Genomic DNA, 19,145 nt, shown 5'->3' with positions numbered 1-19,145 from the left:
GCTTTTTTATGCCCAATCACGATGGACAAAATATGTATCTAACAGGGCTCGAACCTGGGACCTTCCGCGTGTAAAGCGGACGTGATAACCACTACACCATAAATACGTAGTAATACTGAGTTTTCCAAGAGACCTAGCTTTTTTATGCCCAATCACGATGGTCAAAATATGTATCTACCTGGGCTCGAACCTGGGACCTTCCGCGTGTAAAGCGGACGTGATAACCACTACACCATAGATACGTAGTAATACTGAGTTTTCCAAGAAACCTAGCTTTTTTTATGTCCTATCACGATGGTCAAAATATGTATCTACCAGGGCTCGAACCTGGGACCTTCCGCGTGTAAAGCGGACGTGATAACCACTACACCATAAATACGTAGTAATGCTGAGTTTTCCAAGAGACCTAGCTTTTTTATGCCCAATCACGATGGACAAAATATGTATCTAACAGGGCTCGAACCTGGGACCTTGCACGGGTTAGGCGGACGTGATAACCACTACACCATAGATACGTAGTAATACTGAGTTTTCCGAGAGATCAAGCTAATTTTTATGCCCAATCACGATGGACAAAACATGTATCAACCAGGGCTCGAACATGGGACCTTCCGCGTGTAAAGCGGACGCGATAACCACTACACCATAGATACGTAGTAATGTTGAGTTTTCCAAGAGACCTAGCTTTTTAATGCCCAATCACGATGGTCAAAATATGTATCTACCTGGGCTCGAACCTGGGACCTTCCGCGTGTAAAGCGGACGTGATAACCACTACACCATAGATACGTAGTAATACTGAGTTTTCCAAGAAACCTAGCTTTTTTTATGTCCTATCACGATGGTCAAAATATGTATCTACCAGGGCTCGAACCTGGGACCTTCCGCGTGTAAAGCGGACGTGATAACCACTACACCATAAATACGTAGTAATGCTGAGTTTTCCAAGAGACCTAGCTTTTTTATGCCCAATCACGATGGACAAAATATGTATCTAACAGGGCTCGAACCTGGGACCTTGCACGGGTTAGGCGGACGTGATAACCACTACACCATAGATACGTAGTAATACTGAGTTTTCCGAGAGATCTAGCTAATTTTTATGCCCAATCACGATGGACAAAACATGTATCAACCAGGGCTCGAACATGGAACCTTCCGCGTGTAAAGCGGACGCGATAACCACTACACCATAGATACGTAGTAATGTTGAGTTTTCCAAGAGACCTAGCTTTTTAATGCCCAATCACGATGGACAAAATATGTATCTAACAGGGCTCGAACCTGGGACCTTCCGCGTGTAAAGCGGACGTGATAACCACTACACCATAAATAGGTAGTAATGCTGAGTTTTCCAAGAGACCTAGCTTTTTTATGCCCAATCACGATGGACAAAATATGTATCTAACAGGGCTCGAACCTGGGATCTTCCGCGTGTACAGCGGACGTGATAACCACTACACCATAAATACGTAGTAATGCTGAGTTTTCCAAGAGACCTAGCTTTTTTATGCCCAATCAAGATGGACAAAATATGTATCTAACAGGGCTCGAACCTGGGACCTTCCGCGTGTAAAGCGGACGTGATAACCACTACACCATAAATACGTAGTAATGCTGAGTTTTCCAAGAGACCTAGCTTTTTTATGCCCAATCACGATGGTCAAAATATGTATCTACCTGGGCTCGAACCTGGGACCTTCCGCGTGTAAAGCGGACGTGATAACCACTACACCATAGATACGTAGTAATACTGAGTTTTCCAAGAAACCTAGCTTTTTTTATGTCCTATCACGATGGTCAAAATATGTATCTACCAGGGCTCGAACCTGGGACCTTCCGCGTGTAAAGCGGACGTGATAACCACTACACCATAAATACGTAGTAATGCTGAGTTTTCCAAGAGACCTAGCTTTTTTGTGCCCAATCACGATGGACAAAATATGTATCTAACAGGGCTCGAACCTGGGACCTTGCACGGGTTAGGCGGACGTGATAACCACTACACCATAGATACGTAGTAATACTGAGTTTTCCGAGAGATCTAGCTAATTTTTATGCCCAATCACGATGGACAAAACATGTATCAACCAGGGCTCGAACATGGGACCTTCCGCGTGTAAAGCGGACGCGATAACCACTACACCATAGATACGTAGTAATGTTGAGTTTTCCAAGAGACCTAGCTTTTTAATGCCCAATCACGATGGTCAAAATATGTATCTACCTGGGCTCGAACCTGGGACCTTCCGCGTGTAAAGCGGACGTGATAACCACTACACCATAGATACGTAGTAATACTGAGTTTTCCAAGAAACCTAGCTTTTTTTATGTCCTATCACGATGGTCAAAATATGTATCTACCAGGGCTCGAACCTGGGACCTTCCGCGTGTAAAGCGGACGTGATAACCACTACACCATAAATACGTAGTAATGCTGAGTTTTCCAAGAGACCTAGCTTTTTTATGCCCAATCACGATGGACAAAATATGTATCTAACAGGGCTCGAACCTGGGACCTTGCACGGGTTAGGCGGACGTGATAACCACTACACCATAGATACGTAGTAATACTGAGTTTTCCGAGAGATCTAGCTAATTTTTATGCCCAATCACGATGGACAAAACATGTATCAACCAGGGCTCGAACATGGGACCTTCCGCGTGTAAAGCGGACGCGATAACCACTACACCATAGATACGTAGTAATACTGAGTTTTCCAAGAGACCTAGCTTTTTATGCCCAATCATGATGGACAAAATATGTATCTACCAGGGCTCGAACCTGGGACCTTCCGCGTGTAAAGCGGACGTGATAGCCACTACACTAGAGCTACGTAGTAATATTGAGTTTTCCAAGAGACCTAGCTTATTTAATGTCCTATGTCGATGGTCAAAATGTGTATCTACCAGGGCTCGAACCTGGGACCTTCCGCGTGTGAAGCGGACGTGATAACCACAACAACATAAATACGTAGTAATGCTGAAATTTCCAAGAGACCTAGCTTTTTTATGCCCAATCACGATGGACAAAATATGTATCTACTTGGGCTCAAACCTGGGACCTTCCGCGAGTAAAGTGGACGTGATAACCACTACACCATAGACACGTAGTAATGCTGAGTTTTCCAAGAGACCTAGCTTTTTATGCCCAATCACAATGGACAAAATATGTATCTAGCAGGGCTCGAACCTGGGACCTTCCGCGTGTTAGGCGGACGTGATAACCACTACACTATAGTTACGTAGTAATACTGAGTTTTCCAAGAGACCTAGCTTTTTTTATGTCCTATCACGATGGTCTAAATATGTATCTACCAGGGCTCGAACCTGGGACCTTCCGCGTGTAAAGTGGACGTGATAACCACTACACCATAGATACGTAGTAATGCTGAGTTTTCCAAGAGACCTAGCTTTTTTATGCCCAATCACGATGGTCAAAATATGTATCTACCTGGGCTCGAACCTGGGACCTTCCGCGTGTAAAGCGGACGTGATAACCACTACACCATAGATACGTAGTAATACTGAGTTTTCCAAGAAACCTAGCTTTTTTATGTCCTATCACGATGGTCAAAATATGTATCTACCAGGGCTCGAACCTGGGACCTTCCGCGTGTAAAGCGGACGTGATAACCACTACACCATAAATACGTAGTAATGCTGAGTTTTCCAAGAGACCTAGCTTTTTTATGCCCAATCACGTTGGACAAAATATGTATCTAACAGGGCTCGAACCTGGGACCTTGCACGGGTTAGGCGGACGTGATAACAACTACACCATAGATACGTAGTAGTACTGAGTTTTCCGAGAGATCTAGCTAATTTTTATGCCCAATCACGATGGACAAAACATGTATCAACCAGGGCTCGAACCTGGGACCTTCCGCGTGTAAAGCGGACGTGATAACCACTACACCATAAATACGTAGTAATGCTGAGTTTTCCAAGAGACCTAGCTTTTTTATGCCCAATCACGATGGACAAAATATGTATCTAACAGGGCTCGAACCTGGGACCTTCCGCGTGTAAAGCGGACGTGATAACCACTACACCATAAATACTTAGTAATGCTGAGTTTTCCAAGAGACCTAGCTTTTTTATGCCCAATCACGATGGACAAAATATGTATCTAACAGGGCTCGAACCTGGGACCTTCCGCAAGTAAAGCGGACGTGATAACCACTACACCATAAATACGTAGTAATGCTGAGTTTTCCAAGAGACCTAGCTTTTTTATGCCCAATCACGATGGACAAAATATGTATCTACCAGGGCTCGAACCTGGGACCTTCCGCGTGTAAAGCGGACGTGATAGCCACTACACTAGAGCTACGTAGTAATATTGAGTTTTCCAAGAGACCTAGCTTATTTAATGTCCTATGTCGATGGTCAAAATGTGTATCTACCAGGGCTCGAACCTGGGACCTTCCGCGTGTGAAGCGGACGTGATAACCACAACAACATAAATACGTAGTAATGCTGAAATTTCCAAGAGACCTAGCTTTTTTATGCCCAATCACGATGGACAAAATATGTATCTACTTGGGCTCAAACCTGGGACCTTCCGCGAGTAAAGTGGACGTGATAACCACTACACCATAGACACGTAGTAATGCTGAGTTTTCCAAGAGACCTAGCTTTTTATGCCCAATCACAATGGACAAAATATGTATCTAGCAGGGCTCGAACCTGGGACCTTCCGCGTGTTAGGCGGACGTGATAACCACTACACTATAGTTACGTAGTAATACTGAGTTTTCCAAGAGACCTAGCTTTTTTTATGTCCTATCACGATGGTCTAAATATGTATCTACCAGGGCTCGAACCTGGGACCTTCCGCGTGTAAAGTGGACGTGATAACCACTACACCATAGATACGTAGTAATGCTGAGTTTTCCAAGAAACCTAGCTTTTTTATGTCCTATCACGATGGTCAAAATATGTATCTACCAGGGCTCGAACCTGGGACCTTCCGCGTGCAAAGCGGACGTGATAACCACTACACCATAAATACGTAGTAATGCTGAGTTTTCCAAGAGACCTAGCTTTTTTATGCCCAATCACGATGGTCAAAATATGTATCTACCTGGGCTCGAACCTGGGACCTTCCGCGTGTAAAGCGGACGTGATAACCACTACACCATAGATACGTAGTAATACTGAGTTTTCCAAGAAACCTAGCTTTTTTTATGTCCTATCACGATGGTCAAAATATGTATCTACCAGGGCTCGAACCTGGGACCTTCCGCGTGTAAAGCGGACGTGATAACCACCACACCATAAATACGTAGTAATGCTGAGTTTTCCAAGAGACCTAGCTTTTTTATGCCCAATCACGATGGACAAAATATGTATCTAACAGGGCTCGAACCTGGGACCTTGCACGGGTTAGGCGGACGTGATAACCACTACACCATAGATACGTAGTAGTACTGAGTTTTCCGAGAGATCTAGCTAATTTTTATGCCCAATCACGATGGACAAAACATGTATCAACCAGGGCTCGAACCTGGGACCTTCCGCGTGTAAAGCGGACGTGATAACCACTACACCATAAATACGTAGTAATGCTGAGTTTTCCAAGAGACCTAGCTTTTTTATGCCCAATCACGATGGACAAAATATGTATCTAACAGGGCTCGAACCTGGGACCTTCCGCGTGTAAAGCGGACGTGATAACCACTACACCATAAATACTTAGTAATGCTGAGTTTTCCAAGAGACCTAGCTTTTTTATGCCCAATCACGATGGACAAAATATGTATCTAACAGGGCTAGAACCTGGGACCTTCCGCGTGTAAAGCGGACGTGATAACCACTACACCATAAATACGTAGTAATGCTGAGTTTTCCAAGAGACCTAGCTTTTTTATGCCCAATCACGATGGACAAAATATGTATCTAACAGGGCTCGAACCTGGGACCTTCCGCGTGTAAAGTTGACGTGATAACCACTACACCATAAATACGTAGTAATGCTGAGTTTTCAAAGAGACCTAGCTTTTTTATGCCCAATCACGATGGTCAAAATATGTATCTACCTGGGCTCGAACCTGGGACCTTCCGCGTGTAAAGCGGACGTGATAACCACTACACCATAAATACGTAGTAATGCTGAGTTTTCCAAGAGACCTAGCTTTTTTATGCCCAATCACGATGGACAAAATATGTATCTAACAGGGCTCGAACCTGGGACCTTCCGCGTGTAAAGCGGACGTGATAACCACTACACCATAAATACCTAATAATGCTGAGTTTTCCAAGAGACCTAGCTTTTTTATGCCCAATCACGATGGACAAAATATGTATCTAACAGGGCTCGAACCTGGGACCTTCCGCGTGTAAAGTTGACGTGATAACCACTACACCATAAATACGTAGTAATGCTGAGTTTTCCAAGAGACCTAGCTTTTTTATGCCCAATCACGATGGTCAAAATATGTATCTACCTGGGCTCGAACCTGGGACCTTCCGCGTGCAAAGCGGACGTGATAACCACTACACCATAGATACGTAGTAATACTGAGTTTTCCAAGAAACCTAGCTTTTTTTATGTCCTATCACGATGGTCAAAATATGTATCTACCAGGGCTCGAACCTGGGACCTTGCGCGTGTAAAGCGGACGTGATAACCACTACACCATAAATACGTAGTAATGCTGAGTTTTCCAAGAGACCTAGCTTTTTTATGCCCAATCACGATGGTCAAAATATGTATCTACCTGGGCTCGAACCTGGGACCTTCCGCGTGTAAAGCGGACGTGATAACCACTACACCATAAATACGTAGTAATGCTGAGTTTTCCAAGAGACCTAGCTTTTTTATGCCCAATCACGATGGAAAAATATGTATCTAACAGGGCTCGAACCTGGGACCTTGCACGGGTTAGGCGGACGTGATAACCACTACACCATAGATACGTAGTAATACTGAGTTTTCCGAGAGATCTAGCTAATTTTTATGCCCAATCACGATGGACAAAACATGTATCAACCAGGGCTCGAACATGGGACCTTCCGCGTGTAAAGCGGACGCGATAACCACTACACCATAGATACGTAGTAATACTGAGTTTTCCAAGAGACCTAGCTTTTTATGCCCAATCATGATGGACAAAATATGTATCTACCAGGGCTCGAACCTGGGACCTTCCGCGTGTAAAGCGGACGTGATAGCCACTACACTAGAGCTACGTAGTAATATTGAGTTTTCCAAGAGACCTAGCTTATTTAATGTCCTATGTCGATGGTCAAAATGTGTATCTACCAGGGCTCGTACCTGGGACCTTCCGCGTGTGAAGCGGACGTGATAACCACTACAACATAGATACGTAGTAATGCTGAAATTTCCAAGAGACCTAGATTTTTTATGCCCAATCACGATGGACAAAATATGTATCTACTTGGGCTCAAACCTGGGACCTTCCGCTAGTAAAGTGGACGTGATAACCACTACACCATAGACACGTAGTAATGCTGAGTTTTCCAAGAGACCTAGCTTTTTATGTCCAATCACAATGGACAAAATATGTATCTAGCAGGGCTCGAACCTGCGACCTTCCGCGTGTTAGGCGGACGTGATAACCCCTACACCACAGATACGTAGTAATACTGAGTTTTCCGAGAGATCTAGCTTATTTTTATTCCCAATCACGATGGACAAAACATGTATCTACCAGGCCTCAAACCTGGGACCTTCCGCGTGTAAAGCGGACGTGATAACCACTACACTATAGTTACGTAGTAATACTGAGTTTTCCAAGAGACCTAGCTTTTTTTATGTCCTATCACGATGGTCTAAATATGTATCTACCAGGGCTCGAACCTGGGACCTTCAGCGTGTAAAGCGGACGTGATAACCACTACACCATAGATACGTAGTAATGCTGAGTTTTCCAAGAGACCTAGCTTTTTTATGCCCAATCACGATGGTCAAAATATGTATCTACCTGGGCTCGAACCTGGGACCTTCCGCGTGTAAAGCGGACGTGATAGCCACTACACCATAAATACGTAGTAATGCTGAGTTTTCCAAGAGACCTAGCTTTTTTATGCCCAATCACGATGGACAAAATATGTATCTAACAGGGCTCGAACCTGGGACCTTCCGCGTGTAAAGCGGACGTGATAACCACTACACCATAAATACGTAGTAATGCTGAGTTTTCCAAGAGACCTAGCTTTTTTATGCCCAATCACGATGGACAAAATATGTATCTAACAGGGCTCGAACCTGGGACCTTCCGCGTGTAAATCGGACGTGATAACCACTACACCATAAATACGTAGTAATGCTGAGTTTTCCAAGAGACCTAGCTTTTTTATGCCCAATCACGATGGACAAAATATGTATCTAACAGGGCTCGAACCTGGGACCTTCCGCGTGTAAAGTTGACGTGATAACCACTACACCATAAATACGTAGTAATGCTGAGTTTTCCAAGAGACCTAGCTTTTTTATGCCCAATCACGATGGTCAAAATATGTATCTACCTGGGCTCGAACCTGGGACCTTCCGCGTGTAAAGCGGACGTGATAACCACTACACCATAAATACGTAGTAATGCTGAGTTTTCCAAGAGACCTAGCTTTTTTATGCCCAATCACGATGGACAAAATATGTATCTAACAGGGCTCGAACCTGGGACCTTCCGCGTGTAAAGCGGACGTGATAACCACTACACCATAAATACGTAGTAATGCTGAGTTTTCCAAGAGACCTAGCTTTTTTATGCCTAATCACGAAGGTCAAAATATGTATCTACCTGGGCTCGAACCTGGGACCTTCCGCGTGTAAAGCGGACGTGATAACCACTACACCATAGATACGTAGTAATACTGAGTTTTCCAAGAGACCTAGCTTTTTTATGCCTAATCACGAAGGTCAAAATATGTATCTACCTGGGCTCGAACCTGGGACCTTCCGCGTGTAAAGCGGACGTGATAGCCACTACACCATAAATACGTAGTAATGCTGAGTTTTCCAAGAGACCTAGCTTTTTTATGCCCAATCACGATGGACAAAATATGTATCTAACAGGGCTCGAACCTGGGACCTTCCGCGTGTAAAGCGGACGTGATAACCACTACACCATAAATACGTAGTAATGCTGAGTTTTCCAAGAGACCTAGCTTTTTTATGCCCAATCACGATGGACAAAATATGTATCTAACAGGGCTCGAACCTGGGACCTTCCGCGTGTAAATCGGACGTGATAACCACTACACCATAAATACGTAGTAATGCTGAGTTTTCCAAGAGACCTAGCTTTTTTATGCCCAATCACGATGGACAAAATATGTATCTAACAGGGCTCGAACCTGGGACCTTCCGCGTGTAAAGTTGACGTGATAACCACTACACCATAAATACGTAGTAATGCTGAGTTTTCCAAGAGACCTAGCTTTTTTATGCCCAATCACGATGGTCAAAATATGTATCTACCTGGGCTCGAACCTGGGACCTTCCGCGTGTAAAGCGGACGTGATAACCACTACACCATAAATACGTAGTAATGCTGAGTTTTCCAAGAGACCTAGCTTTTTTATGCCCAATCACGATGGACAAAATATGTATCTAACAGGGCTCGAACCTGGGACCTTCCGCGTGTAAAGCGGACGTGATAACCACTACACCATAAATACGTAGTAATGCTGAGTTTTCCAAGAGACCTAGCTTTTTTATGCCCAATCACGAAGGTCAAAATATGTATCTACCTGGGCTCGAACCTGGGACCTTCCGCGTGTAAAGCGGACGTGATAACCACTACACCATAGATACGTAGTAATACTGAGTTTTCCAAGAAACCTAGCTTTTTTATGTCCTATCACGATGATCAAAATATGTATCTACCAAGGCTCGAACCTGGGACCTTCCGCGTGTAAAGCGGACGTGATAACCACTACACCATAAATACGTAGTAATGCTGAGTTTTCCAAGAGACCTAGCTTTTTTATGCCCAATCACGATGGACAAAATATGTATCTAACAGGGCTCGAACCTGGGACCTTGCACGGGTTAGGCGGACGTGATAACCACTACACCATAAATACGTAGTAATACTGAGTTTTCCGAGAGATCTAGCTAATTTTTATGCCCAATCACGATGGACAAAACATGTATCAACCAGGGCTCGAACATGGGACCTTCCGCGTGTAAAGCGGACGCGATAACCACTACACCATAGATACGTAGTAATACTGAGTTTTCCAAGAGACCTAGCTTTTTATGCCCAATCATGATGGACAAAATATGTATCTACCAGGGCTCGAACCTGGGACCTTCCGCGTGTAAAGCGGACGTGATAGCCACTACACTAGAGCTACGTAGTAATATTGAGTTTTCCAAGAGACCTAGCTTATTTAATGTCCTATGTCGATGGTCAAAATGTGTATCTACCAGGGCTCGAACCTGGGACCTTCCGCGTGTGAAGCGGACGTGATAACCACTACAACATAGATACGTAGTAATGCTGAAATTTGCAAGAGACCTAGCTTTTTTATGCCCAATCACGATGGACAAAATATGTATCTACTTGGGCTCAAACCTGGGACCTTCCGCGAGTAAAGTGGACGTGATAACCACTACACCATAGACACGTAGTAATGCTGAGTTTTCCAAGAGACCTAGCTTTTTATGCCCAATCACAATGGACAAAATATGTATCTAGCAGGGCTCGAACCTGGGACCTTCCGCGTGTTAGGCGGATGTGATAACCACTACACCACAGATACGTAGTAATACTGAGTTTTCCGAGAGATGTAGCTTATTTTTATTCCCAATCACGATGGACAAAACATGTATCTACCAGGCCTCAAACCTGGGACCTTCCGCGTGTAAAGCGGACGTGATAACCACTACACTATAGTTACGTAGTAATACTGAGTTTTCCAAGAGACCTAGCTTTTTTTATGTCCTATCACGATGGTCTAAATATGTATCTACCAGGGCTCGAACCTGGGACCTTCCGCGTGTAAAGCGGACGTGATAACCACTACACCATAGATACGTAGTAATGCTGAGTTTTCCAAGAGACGTAGCTTTTTTATGCCCAATCACGATGGTCAAAATATGTATCTACCTGGGCTCGAACCTGGGACCTTCCGCGTGTAAAGCGGACGTGATAACCACTACACCATAAACACGTAGTAATGCTGAGTTTTCCAAGAGACCTAGCTTTTTTTTATGCCCAATCACGATGGACAAAATACGTATCTAACAGGGCTCGAACCTGGGACCTTCCGCGTGTAAAGTTGACGTGATAACCACTACACCATAAATACGTAGTAATGCTGAGTTTTCCAAGAGACCTAGCTTTTTTATGCCCAATCACGATGGACAAAACATGTATCTACCAGGGCTCGAACCTGGGACCTTCCGCGTGTAAAGCGGACGTGATAACCACTACACCATAAATACGTAGTAATGCTGAGTTTTCCAAGAGACCTAGCTTTTTTATGCCCAATCACGATGGACAAAATATGTATCTAACAGGGCTCGAACCTGGGACCTTCCCCGTGTAAAGCGGACGTGATAACCACTACACCATAGATACGTAGTAGCGCTGAGTTTTCCAAGAGACCTAGCTTTTTTATGCCCAATCACGATGGACAAAATATGTATCTACCAGGGCTCAAACCTGGGACCTTCCGCGTGTTAGGCGGACGTGATAACCACTACACCACAGATACGTAGTAATACTGAGATTTCCGAGAGATCTAGCTTATTTTTATGCCCAATCACGATGGACAAAACATGTATCTACCAGGGCTCGAACATGGGACCTTAAGCGTGTAAAGCGGACGTGATAACCACTACACCATAGATACGTATTGATGCTAAGTTTTCCAAGAGACCTAGCTTTTTTATGCCCAATCACGATGGACAAAATATGTGTCTACCAGGGCTCGAACCTGGGACCTTCCCCGTGTAAAGCGGACGTGATAACCACTACACCATAGATACGTAGTAGCGCTGAGTTTTCCAAGAGACCTAGCTTTTTTATGCCCAATCACGATGGACAAAATATGTATCTACCAGGGCTCAAACCTGGGACCTTCCGCGTGTTAGGCGGACGTGATAACCACTACACCACAGATACGTAGTAATACTGAGATTTCCGAGAGATCTAGCTTATTTTTATGCCCAATCACGATGGACAAAACATGTATCTACCAGGGCTCGAACATGGGACCTTAAGCGTGTAAAGCGGACGTGATAACCACTACACCATAGATACGTATTAATGCTAAGTTTTCCAAGAGACCTAGCTTTTTTATGCCCAATCACGATGGACACAATATGCATCTACCAGCGCTCGAACCTGGGACCTTCCACGTGTTAGGCGGACGTGATAACCACTACACCATATATACGTAGTTATCCTGAGTTTTCCGAGAGATCTAGCTAATTTTTATGCCCAATCACAATGGTCAAAATATGTATCTACCAGGACTCGAACCTGGGACCTTCCGCGAGTAAAGCGGACGTGATAATCACTACACCATAGAGACGTCGTAATGCTGAGTTTTCCAAGAGACCTAGCTTTTTTATGCCCAATCACGATGGACAAAATATGTATCTAACAGGGCTCGAACCTGGGACCTTCCGCGTGTAAAGCGGACGTGATAACCACTACACCATAAATACGTAGTAATGCTGGGTTTTCCAAGAGACCTAGCTTTTTTATGCCCAATCACGATGGACAAAATATGTATCTAACAGGGCTCGAACCTGGGACCTTGCACGGGTTAGGCGGACGTGATAACCACTACACCATATATACGTAGTAATACTGAGTTTTCCGAGAGATCTAGCTAATTTTTATGCCCAATCACGATGGACAAATATGTATCAACCAGGGGTTGAACATGGGACCTTCCGCGTGTAAAGCGGACGCGATAACCACTAAACCATAGATACGTAGTAATACTGAGTTTTCCAAGAGACCTAGCTTTTTTATGCCCAATCACGATGGACACAATATGCATCTACCAGCGCTCGAACCTGGGACCTTCCACGTGTTAGGCGGACGTGATAACCACTACACCATATATACGTAGTTATCCTGAGTTTTCCGAGAGATCTAGCTAATTTTTATGCCCAATCACGATGGTCAAAATATGTATCTACCTGGGCTCGAACCTGGGACCTTCCGCGTGTAAAGCGGACGTGATAACCACTACACCATAAATACGTAGTAATGCTGAGTTTTCCAAGAGACCTAGCTTTTTTATGCCCAATCACGATGGACAAAATATGTATCTAACAGGGCTCGAACCTGGGACCTTCCGCGTGTAAAGCGGACGTGATAACCACTACACCATAAATACGTAGTAATGCTGAGTTTTCCAAGAGACCTAGCTTTTTTATGCCTAATCACGAAGGTCAAAATATGTATCTACCTGGGCTCGAACCTGGGACCTTCCGCGTGTAAAGCGGACGTGATAACCACTACACCATAGATACGTAGTAATACTGAGTTTTCCAAGAGACCTAGCTTTTTTATGCCTAATCACGAAGGTCAAAATATGTATCTACCTGGGCTCGAACCTGGGACCTTCCGCGTGTAAAGCGGACGTGATAGCCACTACACCATAAATACGTAGTAATGCTGAGTTTTCCAAGAGACCTAGCTTTTTTATGCCCAATCACGATGGACAAAATATGTATCTAACAGGGCTCGAACCTGGGACCTTCCGCGTGTAAAGCGGACGTGATAACCACTACACCATAAATACGTAGTAATGCTGAGTTTTCCAAGAGACCTAGCTTTTTTATGCCCAATCACGATGGACAAAATATGTATCTAACAGGGCTCGAACCTGGGACCTTCCGCGTGTAAATCGGACGTGATAACCACTACACCATAAATACGTAGTAATGCTGAGTTTTCCAAGAGACCTAGCTTTTTTATGCCCAATCACGATGGACAAAATATGTATCTAACAGGGCTCGAACCTGGGACCTTCCGCGTGTAAAGTTGACGTGATAACCACTACACCATAAATACGTAGTAATGCTGAGTTTTCCAAGAGACCTAGCTTTTTTATGCCCAATCACGATGGTCAAAATATGTATCTACCTGGGCTCGAACCTGGGACCTTCCGCGTGTAAAGCGGACGTGATAACCACTACACCATAAATACGTAGTAATGCTGAGTTTTCCAAGAGACCTAGCTTTTTTATGCCCAATCACGATGGACAAAATATGTATCTAACAGGGCTCGAACCTGGGACCTTCCGCGTGTAAAGCGGACGTGATAACCACTACACCATAAATACGTAGTAATGCTGAGTTTTCCAAGAGACCTAGCTTTTTTATGCCCAATCACGAAGGTCAAAATATGTATCTACCTGGGCTCGAACCTGGGACCTTCCGCGTGTAAAGCGGACGTGATAACCACTACACCATAGATACGTAGTAATACTGAGTTTTCCAAGAAACCTAGCTTTTTTATGTCCTATCACGATGATCAAAATATGTATCTACCAAGGCTCGAACCTGGGACCTTCCGCGTGTAAAGCGGACGTGATAACCACTACACCATAAATACGTAGTAATGCTGAGTTTTCCAAGAGACCTAGCTTTTTTATGCCCAATCACGATGGACAAAATATGTATCTAACAGGGCTCGAACCTGGGACCTTGCACGGGTTAGGCGGACGTGATAACCACTACACCATAAATACGTAGTAATACTGAGTTTTCCGAGAGATCTAGCTAATTTTTATGCCCAATCACGATGGACAAAACATGTATCAACCAGGGCTCGAACATGGGACCTTCCGCGTGTAAAGCGGACGCGATAACCACTACACCATAGATACGTAGTAATACTGAGTTTTCCAAGAGACCTAGCTTTTTATGCCCAATCATGATGGACAAAATATGTATCTACCAGGGCTCGAACCTGGGACCTTCCGCGTGTAAAGCGGACGTGATAGCCACTACACTAGAGCTACGTAGTAATATTGAGTTTTCCAAGAGACCTAGCTTATTTAATGTCCTATGTCGATGGTCAAAATGTGTATCTACCAGGGCTCGAACCTGGGACCTTCCGCGTGTGAAGCGGACGTGATAACCACTACAACATAGATACGTAGTAATGCTGAAATTTGCAAGAGACCTAGCTTTTTTATGCCCAATCACGATGGACAAAATATGTATCTACTTGGGCTCAAACCTGGGACCTTCCGCGAGTAAAGTGGACGTGATAACCACTACACCATAGACACGTAGTAATGCTGAGTTTTCCAAGAGACCTAGCTTTTTATGCCCAATCACAATGGACAAAATATGTATCTAGCAGGGCTCGAACCTGGGACCTTCCGCGTGTTAGGCGGATGTGATAACCACTACACCACAGATACGTAGTAATACTGAGTTTTCCGAGAGATGTAGCTTATTTTTATTCCCAATCACGATGGACAAAACATGTATCTACCAGGCCTCAAACCTGGGACCTTCCGCGTGTAAAGCGGACGTGATAACCACTACACTATAGTTACGTAGTAATACTGAGTTTTCCAAGAGACCTAGCTTTTTTTATGTCCTATCACGATGGTCTAAATATGTATCTACCAGGGCTCGAACCTGGGACCTTCCGCGTGTAAAGCGGACGTGATAACCACTACACCATAGATACGTAGTAATGCTGAGTTTTCCAAGAGACGTAGCTTTTTTATGCCCAATCACGATGGTCAAAATATGTATCTACCTGGGCTCGAACCTGGGACCTTCCGCGTGTAAAGCGGACGTGATAACCACTACACCATAAACACGTAGTAATGCTGAGTTTTCCAAGAGACCTAGCTTTTTTTTATGCCCAATCACGATGGACAAAATATGTATCTAACAGGGCTCGAACCTGGGACCTTCCGCGTGTAAAGTTGACGTGATAACCACTACACCATAAATACGTAGTAATGCTGAGTTTTCCAAGAGACCTAGCTTTTTTATGCCCAATCACGATGGACAAAACATGTATCTACCAGGGCTCGAACCTGGGACCTTCCGCGTGTAAAGCGGACGTGATAACCACTACACCATAAATACGTAGTAATGCTGAGTTTTCCAAGAGACCTAGCTTTTTTATGCCCAATCACGATGGACAAAATATGTATCTAACAGGGCTCGAACCTGGGACCTTCCCCGTGTAAAGCGGACGTGATAACCACTACACCATAGATACGTAGTAGCGCTGAGTTTTCCAAGAGACCTAGCTTTTTTATGCCCAATCACGATGGACAAAATATGTATCTACCAGGGCTCAAACCTGGGACCTTCCGCGTGTTAGGCGGACGTGATAACCACTACACCACAGATACGTAGTAATACTGAGATTTCCGAGAGATCTAGCTTATTTTTATGCCCAATCACGATGGACAAAACATGTATCTACCAGGGCTCGAACATGGGACCTTAAGCGTGTAAAGCGGACGTGATAACCACTACACCATAGATACGTATTGATGCTAAGTTTTCCAAGAGACCTAGCTTTTTTATGCCCAATCACGATGGACAAAATATGTGTCTACCAGGGCTCGAACCTGGGACCTTCCCCGTGTAAAGCGGACGTGATAACCACTACACCATAGATACGTAGTAGCGCTGAGTTTTCCAAGAGACCTAGCTTTTTTATGCCCAATCACGATGGACAAAATATGTATCTACCAGGGCTCAAACCTGGGACCTTCCGCGTGTTAGGCGGACGTGATAACCACTACACCACAGATACGTAGTAATACTGAGATTTCCGAGAGATCTAGCTTATTTTTATGCCCAATCACGATGGACAAAACATGTATCTACCAGGGCTCGAACATGGGACCTTAAGCGTGTAAAGCGGACGTGATAACCACTACACCATAGATACGTATTAATGCTAAGTTTTCCAAGAGACCTAGCTTTTTTATGCCCAATCACGATGGACACAATATGCATCTACCAGCGCTCGAACCTGGGACCTTCCACGTGTTAGGCGGACGTGATAACCACTACACCATATATACGTAGTTATCCTGAGTTTTCCGAGAGATCTAGCTAATTTTTATGCCCAATCACAATGGTCAAAATATGTATCTACCAGGACTCGAACCTGGGACCTTCCGCGAGTAAAGCGGACGTGATAATCACTACACCATAGAGACGTCGTAATGCTGAGTTTTCCAAGAGACCTAGCTTTTTTATGCCCAATCACGATGGACAAAATATGTATCTAACAGGGCTCGAACCTGGGACCTTCCGCGTGTAAAGCGGACGTGATAACCACTACACCATAAATACGTAGTAATGCTGGGTTTTCCAAGAGACCTAGCTTTTTTATGCCCAATCACGATGGACAAAATATGTATCTAACAGGGCTCGAACCTGGGACCTTGCACGGGTTAGGCGGACGTGATAACCACTACACCATATATACGTAGTAATACTGAGTTTTCCGAGAGATCTAGCTAATTTTTATGCCCAATCACGATGGACAAATATGTATCAACCAGGGGTTGAACATGGGACCTTCCGCGTGTAAAGCGGACGCGATAACCACTAAACCATAGATACGTAGTAATACTGAGTTTTCCAAGAGACCTAGCTTTTTTATGTCCTATCACGATGGTCAAAATATGTATCTACCAGGGCTCGAACCTGGGACCTTCCGCGTGTAAAGCGGACGTGATAACCACTACAACATAGATACGTAGTAATGCTGAAATTTCCAAGAGACCTAGCTTTTTTATGCCCAATCACGATGGACAAAATATGTGTCTACCAGGGCTCGAACCTGGGACCTTCCCCGTGTAAAGCGGACGTGATAACCACTACACCATAGATACGTAGTAGCGCTGAGTTTTCCAAGAGACCTAGCTTTTTTATGCCCAATCACGATGGACAAAATATGTATCTACCAGGGCTCAAACCTGGGACCTTCCGCGTGTTAGGCGGACGTGATAACCACTACACCACAGATACGTAGTAATACTGAGATTTCCGAGAGATCTAGCTTATTTTTATGCCCAATCACGATGGACAAAACATGTATCTACCAGGGCTCGAACATGGGACCTTAAGCGTGTAAAGAGGACGTGATAACCACTACACCATAGATACGTAGTAATGCTAAGTTTTCCAAGAGACCTAGCTTTTTTATGCCCAATCACGATGGACAAAATATGTGTCTACCAGGGCTCGAACCTGGGACCTTCACCGTGTAAAGCGGACGTGATAACCACTACACCATAGATACGTAGTAGCGCTGAGTTTTCCAAGAGACCTAGCTTTTTTATGCCCAATCACGATGGACAAAATATGTATCTACCAGGGCTCAAACCTGGGACCTTCCGCGTGTTAGGCGGACGTGATAACCACTACACCACAGATACGTAGTAATACTGAGATTTCCGAGAGATCTAGCTTATTTTTATGCCCAATCACGATGGACAAAACATGTATCTACCAGGGCTCGAACATGGGACCTTAAGCGTGTAAAGCGGACGTGATAACCACTACACCATAGATACGTATTAATGCTAAGTTTTCCAAGAGACCTAGCTTTTTTATGCCCAATCACGATGGACACAATATGCATCTACCAGCGCTCGAACCTGGGACCTTCCACGTGTTAGGCGGACGTGATAACCACTACACCATATATACGTAGTTATACTGAGTTTTCCGAGAGATCTAGCTAATTTTTATGCCCAATCACAATGGTCAAAATATGTATCTACCAGGGCTCGAACCTGGGACCTTCCGCGAGTAAAGCGGACGTGATAATCACTACACCATAGAGACGTCGTAATGCTGAGTTTTCCAAGAGACCTAGCTTTTTTATGCCCAATCACGATGGACAAAATATGTATCTAACAGGGCTCGAACCTGGGACCTTCCGCGTGTAAAGTTGACGTGATAACCACTACACCATAAACACGTAGTAATGCTGAGTTTTCCAAGAGACCTAGCTTTTTTATGCCCAATCACGATGGTCAAAATATGTATCTACCTGGGCTCGAACCTGGGACCTTCCGAGTGTAAAGCGGACGTGATAACCACTACACCATAAATACGTAGTAAAGCTGAGTTTTCCAAGAGACCTAGCTTTTTTATGCCCAATCACGATGGACAAAATATGTATCTAACAGGGCT

At 44.3% G+C, this 19,145-nt stretch overlaps 44 non-coding genes across 44 annotated transcripts; all 44 read right to left on the bottom strand.

The window, feature by feature from the left end:
- Window positions 1–169: 169 nt before the first annotated feature.
- Window positions 170–242, bottom strand: TRNAV-UAC (transfer RNA valine (anticodon UAC)). The gene has a single exon. It is a non-coding gene; the product is annotated as a tRNA-Val (tRNA).
- Window positions 243–306: 64 nt separating this feature from the next.
- Window positions 307–379, bottom strand: TRNAV-UAC (transfer RNA valine (anticodon UAC)). Its single transcript has one exon. It is a non-coding gene; the product is annotated as a tRNA-Val (tRNA).
- A 337-nt stretch (window positions 380–716) lies between these two features.
- TRNAV-UAC (transfer RNA valine (anticodon UAC)) lies at window positions 717–789 on the bottom strand. Its single transcript has one exon. It is a non-coding gene; the product is annotated as a tRNA-Val (tRNA).
- A 64-nt stretch (window positions 790–853) lies between these two features.
- TRNAV-UAC (transfer RNA valine (anticodon UAC)) lies at window positions 854–926 on the bottom strand. The gene has a single exon. It is a non-coding gene; the product is annotated as a tRNA-Val (tRNA).
- A 745-nt stretch (window positions 927–1,671) lies between these two features.
- Window positions 1,672–1,744, bottom strand: TRNAV-UAC (transfer RNA valine (anticodon UAC)). The gene has a single exon. It is a non-coding gene; the product is annotated as a tRNA-Val (tRNA).
- A 64-nt stretch (window positions 1,745–1,808) lies between these two features.
- TRNAV-UAC (transfer RNA valine (anticodon UAC)) lies at window positions 1,809–1,881 on the bottom strand. The gene has a single exon. It is a non-coding gene; the product is annotated as a tRNA-Val (tRNA).
- A 337-nt stretch (window positions 1,882–2,218) lies between these two features.
- On the bottom strand, window positions 2,219–2,291 carry TRNAV-UAC (transfer RNA valine (anticodon UAC)). Its single transcript has one exon. It is a non-coding gene; the product is annotated as a tRNA-Val (tRNA).
- A 64-nt stretch (window positions 2,292–2,355) lies between these two features.
- On the bottom strand, window positions 2,356–2,428 carry TRNAV-UAC (transfer RNA valine (anticodon UAC)). Its single transcript has one exon. It is a non-coding gene; the product is annotated as a tRNA-Val (tRNA).
- Window positions 2,429–2,901: 473 nt separating this feature from the next.
- On the bottom strand, window positions 2,902–2,974 carry TRNAV-CAC (transfer RNA valine (anticodon CAC)). Its single transcript has one exon. It is a non-coding gene; the product is annotated as a tRNA-Val (tRNA).
- A 335-nt stretch (window positions 2,975–3,309) lies between these two features.
- Window positions 3,310–3,382, bottom strand: TRNAV-UAC (transfer RNA valine (anticodon UAC)). Its single transcript has one exon. It is a non-coding gene; the product is annotated as a tRNA-Val (tRNA).
- Window positions 3,383–3,445: 63 nt separating this feature from the next.
- Window positions 3,446–3,518, bottom strand: TRNAV-UAC (transfer RNA valine (anticodon UAC)). The gene has a single exon. It is a non-coding gene; the product is annotated as a tRNA-Val (tRNA).
- A 63-nt stretch (window positions 3,519–3,581) lies between these two features.
- On the bottom strand, window positions 3,582–3,654 carry TRNAV-UAC (transfer RNA valine (anticodon UAC)). The gene has a single exon. It is a non-coding gene; the product is annotated as a tRNA-Val (tRNA).
- Window positions 3,655–3,855: 201 nt separating this feature from the next.
- Window positions 3,856–3,928, bottom strand: TRNAV-UAC (transfer RNA valine (anticodon UAC)). Its single transcript has one exon. It is a non-coding gene; the product is annotated as a tRNA-Val (tRNA).
- Window positions 3,929–4,400: 472 nt separating this feature from the next.
- TRNAV-CAC (transfer RNA valine (anticodon CAC)) lies at window positions 4,401–4,473 on the bottom strand. Its single transcript has one exon. It is a non-coding gene; the product is annotated as a tRNA-Val (tRNA).
- A 335-nt stretch (window positions 4,474–4,808) lies between these two features.
- Window positions 4,809–4,881, bottom strand: TRNAV-UAC (transfer RNA valine (anticodon UAC)). The gene has a single exon. It is a non-coding gene; the product is annotated as a tRNA-Val (tRNA).
- Window positions 4,882–4,944: 63 nt separating this feature from the next.
- Window positions 4,945–5,017, bottom strand: TRNAA-UGC (transfer RNA alanine (anticodon UGC)). Its single transcript has one exon. It is a non-coding gene; the product is annotated as a tRNA-Ala (tRNA).
- Window positions 5,018–5,080: 63 nt separating this feature from the next.
- TRNAV-UAC (transfer RNA valine (anticodon UAC)) lies at window positions 5,081–5,153 on the bottom strand. The gene has a single exon. It is a non-coding gene; the product is annotated as a tRNA-Val (tRNA).
- A 64-nt stretch (window positions 5,154–5,217) lies between these two features.
- TRNAV-UAC (transfer RNA valine (anticodon UAC)) lies at window positions 5,218–5,290 on the bottom strand. The gene has a single exon. It is a non-coding gene; the product is annotated as a tRNA-Val (tRNA).
- A 201-nt stretch (window positions 5,291–5,491) lies between these two features.
- Window positions 5,492–5,564, bottom strand: TRNAV-UAC (transfer RNA valine (anticodon UAC)). Its single transcript has one exon. It is a non-coding gene; the product is annotated as a tRNA-Val (tRNA).
- Window positions 5,565–6,443: 879 nt separating this feature from the next.
- Window positions 6,444–6,516, bottom strand: TRNAA-UGC (transfer RNA alanine (anticodon UGC)). The gene has a single exon. It is a non-coding gene; the product is annotated as a tRNA-Ala (tRNA).
- A 745-nt stretch (window positions 6,517–7,261) lies between these two features.
- TRNAV-CAC (transfer RNA valine (anticodon CAC)) lies at window positions 7,262–7,334 on the bottom strand. The gene has a single exon. It is a non-coding gene; the product is annotated as a tRNA-Val (tRNA).
- Window positions 7,335–7,532: 198 nt separating this feature from the next.
- TRNAV-AAC (transfer RNA valine (anticodon AAC)) lies at window positions 7,533–7,605 on the bottom strand. Its single transcript has one exon. It is a non-coding gene; the product is annotated as a tRNA-Val (tRNA).
- Window positions 7,606–7,807: 202 nt separating this feature from the next.
- Window positions 7,808–7,880, bottom strand: TRNAV-UAC (transfer RNA valine (anticodon UAC)). The gene has a single exon. It is a non-coding gene; the product is annotated as a tRNA-Val (tRNA).
- Window positions 7,881–8,759: 879 nt separating this feature from the next.
- TRNAV-UAC (transfer RNA valine (anticodon UAC)) lies at window positions 8,760–8,832 on the bottom strand. The gene has a single exon. It is a non-coding gene; the product is annotated as a tRNA-Val (tRNA).
- An 879-nt stretch (window positions 8,833–9,711) lies between these two features.
- Window positions 9,712–9,784, bottom strand: TRNAV-UAC (transfer RNA valine (anticodon UAC)). The gene has a single exon. It is a non-coding gene; the product is annotated as a tRNA-Val (tRNA).
- A 63-nt stretch (window positions 9,785–9,847) lies between these two features.
- On the bottom strand, window positions 9,848–9,920 carry TRNAV-UAC (transfer RNA valine (anticodon UAC)). Its single transcript has one exon. It is a non-coding gene; the product is annotated as a tRNA-Val (tRNA).
- A 473-nt stretch (window positions 9,921–10,393) lies between these two features.
- TRNAV-CAC (transfer RNA valine (anticodon CAC)) lies at window positions 10,394–10,466 on the bottom strand. The gene has a single exon. It is a non-coding gene; the product is annotated as a tRNA-Val (tRNA).
- Window positions 10,467–10,664: 198 nt separating this feature from the next.
- On the bottom strand, window positions 10,665–10,737 carry TRNAV-AAC (transfer RNA valine (anticodon AAC)). Its single transcript has one exon. It is a non-coding gene; the product is annotated as a tRNA-Val (tRNA).
- Window positions 10,738–10,939: 202 nt separating this feature from the next.
- TRNAV-UAC (transfer RNA valine (anticodon UAC)) lies at window positions 10,940–11,012 on the bottom strand. Its single transcript has one exon. It is a non-coding gene; the product is annotated as a tRNA-Val (tRNA).
- A 337-nt stretch (window positions 11,013–11,349) lies between these two features.
- On the bottom strand, window positions 11,350–11,422 carry TRNAV-UAC (transfer RNA valine (anticodon UAC)). The gene has a single exon. It is a non-coding gene; the product is annotated as a tRNA-Val (tRNA).
- A 199-nt stretch (window positions 11,423–11,621) lies between these two features.
- TRNAV-AAC (transfer RNA valine (anticodon AAC)) lies at window positions 11,622–11,694 on the bottom strand. The gene has a single exon. It is a non-coding gene; the product is annotated as a tRNA-Val (tRNA).
- Window positions 11,695–12,031: 337 nt separating this feature from the next.
- Window positions 12,032–12,104, bottom strand: TRNAV-AAC (transfer RNA valine (anticodon AAC)). Its single transcript has one exon. It is a non-coding gene; the product is annotated as a tRNA-Val (tRNA).
- Window positions 12,105–13,398: 1,294 nt separating this feature from the next.
- Window positions 13,399–13,471, bottom strand: TRNAV-UAC (transfer RNA valine (anticodon UAC)). Its single transcript has one exon. It is a non-coding gene; the product is annotated as a tRNA-Val (tRNA).
- An 879-nt stretch (window positions 13,472–14,350) lies between these two features.
- TRNAV-UAC (transfer RNA valine (anticodon UAC)) lies at window positions 14,351–14,423 on the bottom strand. The gene has a single exon. It is a non-coding gene; the product is annotated as a tRNA-Val (tRNA).
- Window positions 14,424–14,486: 63 nt separating this feature from the next.
- On the bottom strand, window positions 14,487–14,559 carry TRNAV-UAC (transfer RNA valine (anticodon UAC)). The gene has a single exon. It is a non-coding gene; the product is annotated as a tRNA-Val (tRNA).
- A 473-nt stretch (window positions 14,560–15,032) lies between these two features.
- On the bottom strand, window positions 15,033–15,105 carry TRNAV-CAC (transfer RNA valine (anticodon CAC)). The gene has a single exon. It is a non-coding gene; the product is annotated as a tRNA-Val (tRNA).
- Window positions 15,106–15,303: 198 nt separating this feature from the next.
- TRNAV-AAC (transfer RNA valine (anticodon AAC)) lies at window positions 15,304–15,376 on the bottom strand. The gene has a single exon. It is a non-coding gene; the product is annotated as a tRNA-Val (tRNA).
- Window positions 15,377–15,578: 202 nt separating this feature from the next.
- On the bottom strand, window positions 15,579–15,651 carry TRNAV-UAC (transfer RNA valine (anticodon UAC)). Its single transcript has one exon. It is a non-coding gene; the product is annotated as a tRNA-Val (tRNA).
- Window positions 15,652–15,988: 337 nt separating this feature from the next.
- Window positions 15,989–16,061, bottom strand: TRNAV-UAC (transfer RNA valine (anticodon UAC)). The gene has a single exon. It is a non-coding gene; the product is annotated as a tRNA-Val (tRNA).
- Window positions 16,062–16,260: 199 nt separating this feature from the next.
- TRNAV-AAC (transfer RNA valine (anticodon AAC)) lies at window positions 16,261–16,333 on the bottom strand. Its single transcript has one exon. It is a non-coding gene; the product is annotated as a tRNA-Val (tRNA).
- A 337-nt stretch (window positions 16,334–16,670) lies between these two features.
- On the bottom strand, window positions 16,671–16,743 carry TRNAV-AAC (transfer RNA valine (anticodon AAC)). Its single transcript has one exon. It is a non-coding gene; the product is annotated as a tRNA-Val (tRNA).
- An 884-nt stretch (window positions 16,744–17,627) lies between these two features.
- Window positions 17,628–17,700, bottom strand: TRNAV-UAC (transfer RNA valine (anticodon UAC)). Its single transcript has one exon. It is a non-coding gene; the product is annotated as a tRNA-Val (tRNA).
- A 199-nt stretch (window positions 17,701–17,899) lies between these two features.
- TRNAV-AAC (transfer RNA valine (anticodon AAC)) lies at window positions 17,900–17,972 on the bottom strand. Its single transcript has one exon. It is a non-coding gene; the product is annotated as a tRNA-Val (tRNA).
- A 337-nt stretch (window positions 17,973–18,309) lies between these two features.
- On the bottom strand, window positions 18,310–18,382 carry TRNAV-AAC (transfer RNA valine (anticodon AAC)). Its single transcript has one exon. It is a non-coding gene; the product is annotated as a tRNA-Val (tRNA).
- Window positions 18,383–19,145: the final 763 nt, after the last annotated feature.

The sequence above is a fragment of the Phalangium opilio genome, unplaced genomic scaffold (genome assembly GCF_054372755.1).
Source record: "Phalangium opilio isolate 3A_F unplaced genomic scaffold, DU_Popi_V2 ptg000013l_1, whole genome shotgun sequence".
Lineage (NCBI taxonomy): Eukaryota > Metazoa > Arthropoda > Arachnida > Opiliones > Phalangiidae > Phalangium > Phalangium opilio.
Note: the sequence above shows the minus strand (reverse complement) of the source record. Positions and strands in the feature narration are given on the sequence as shown.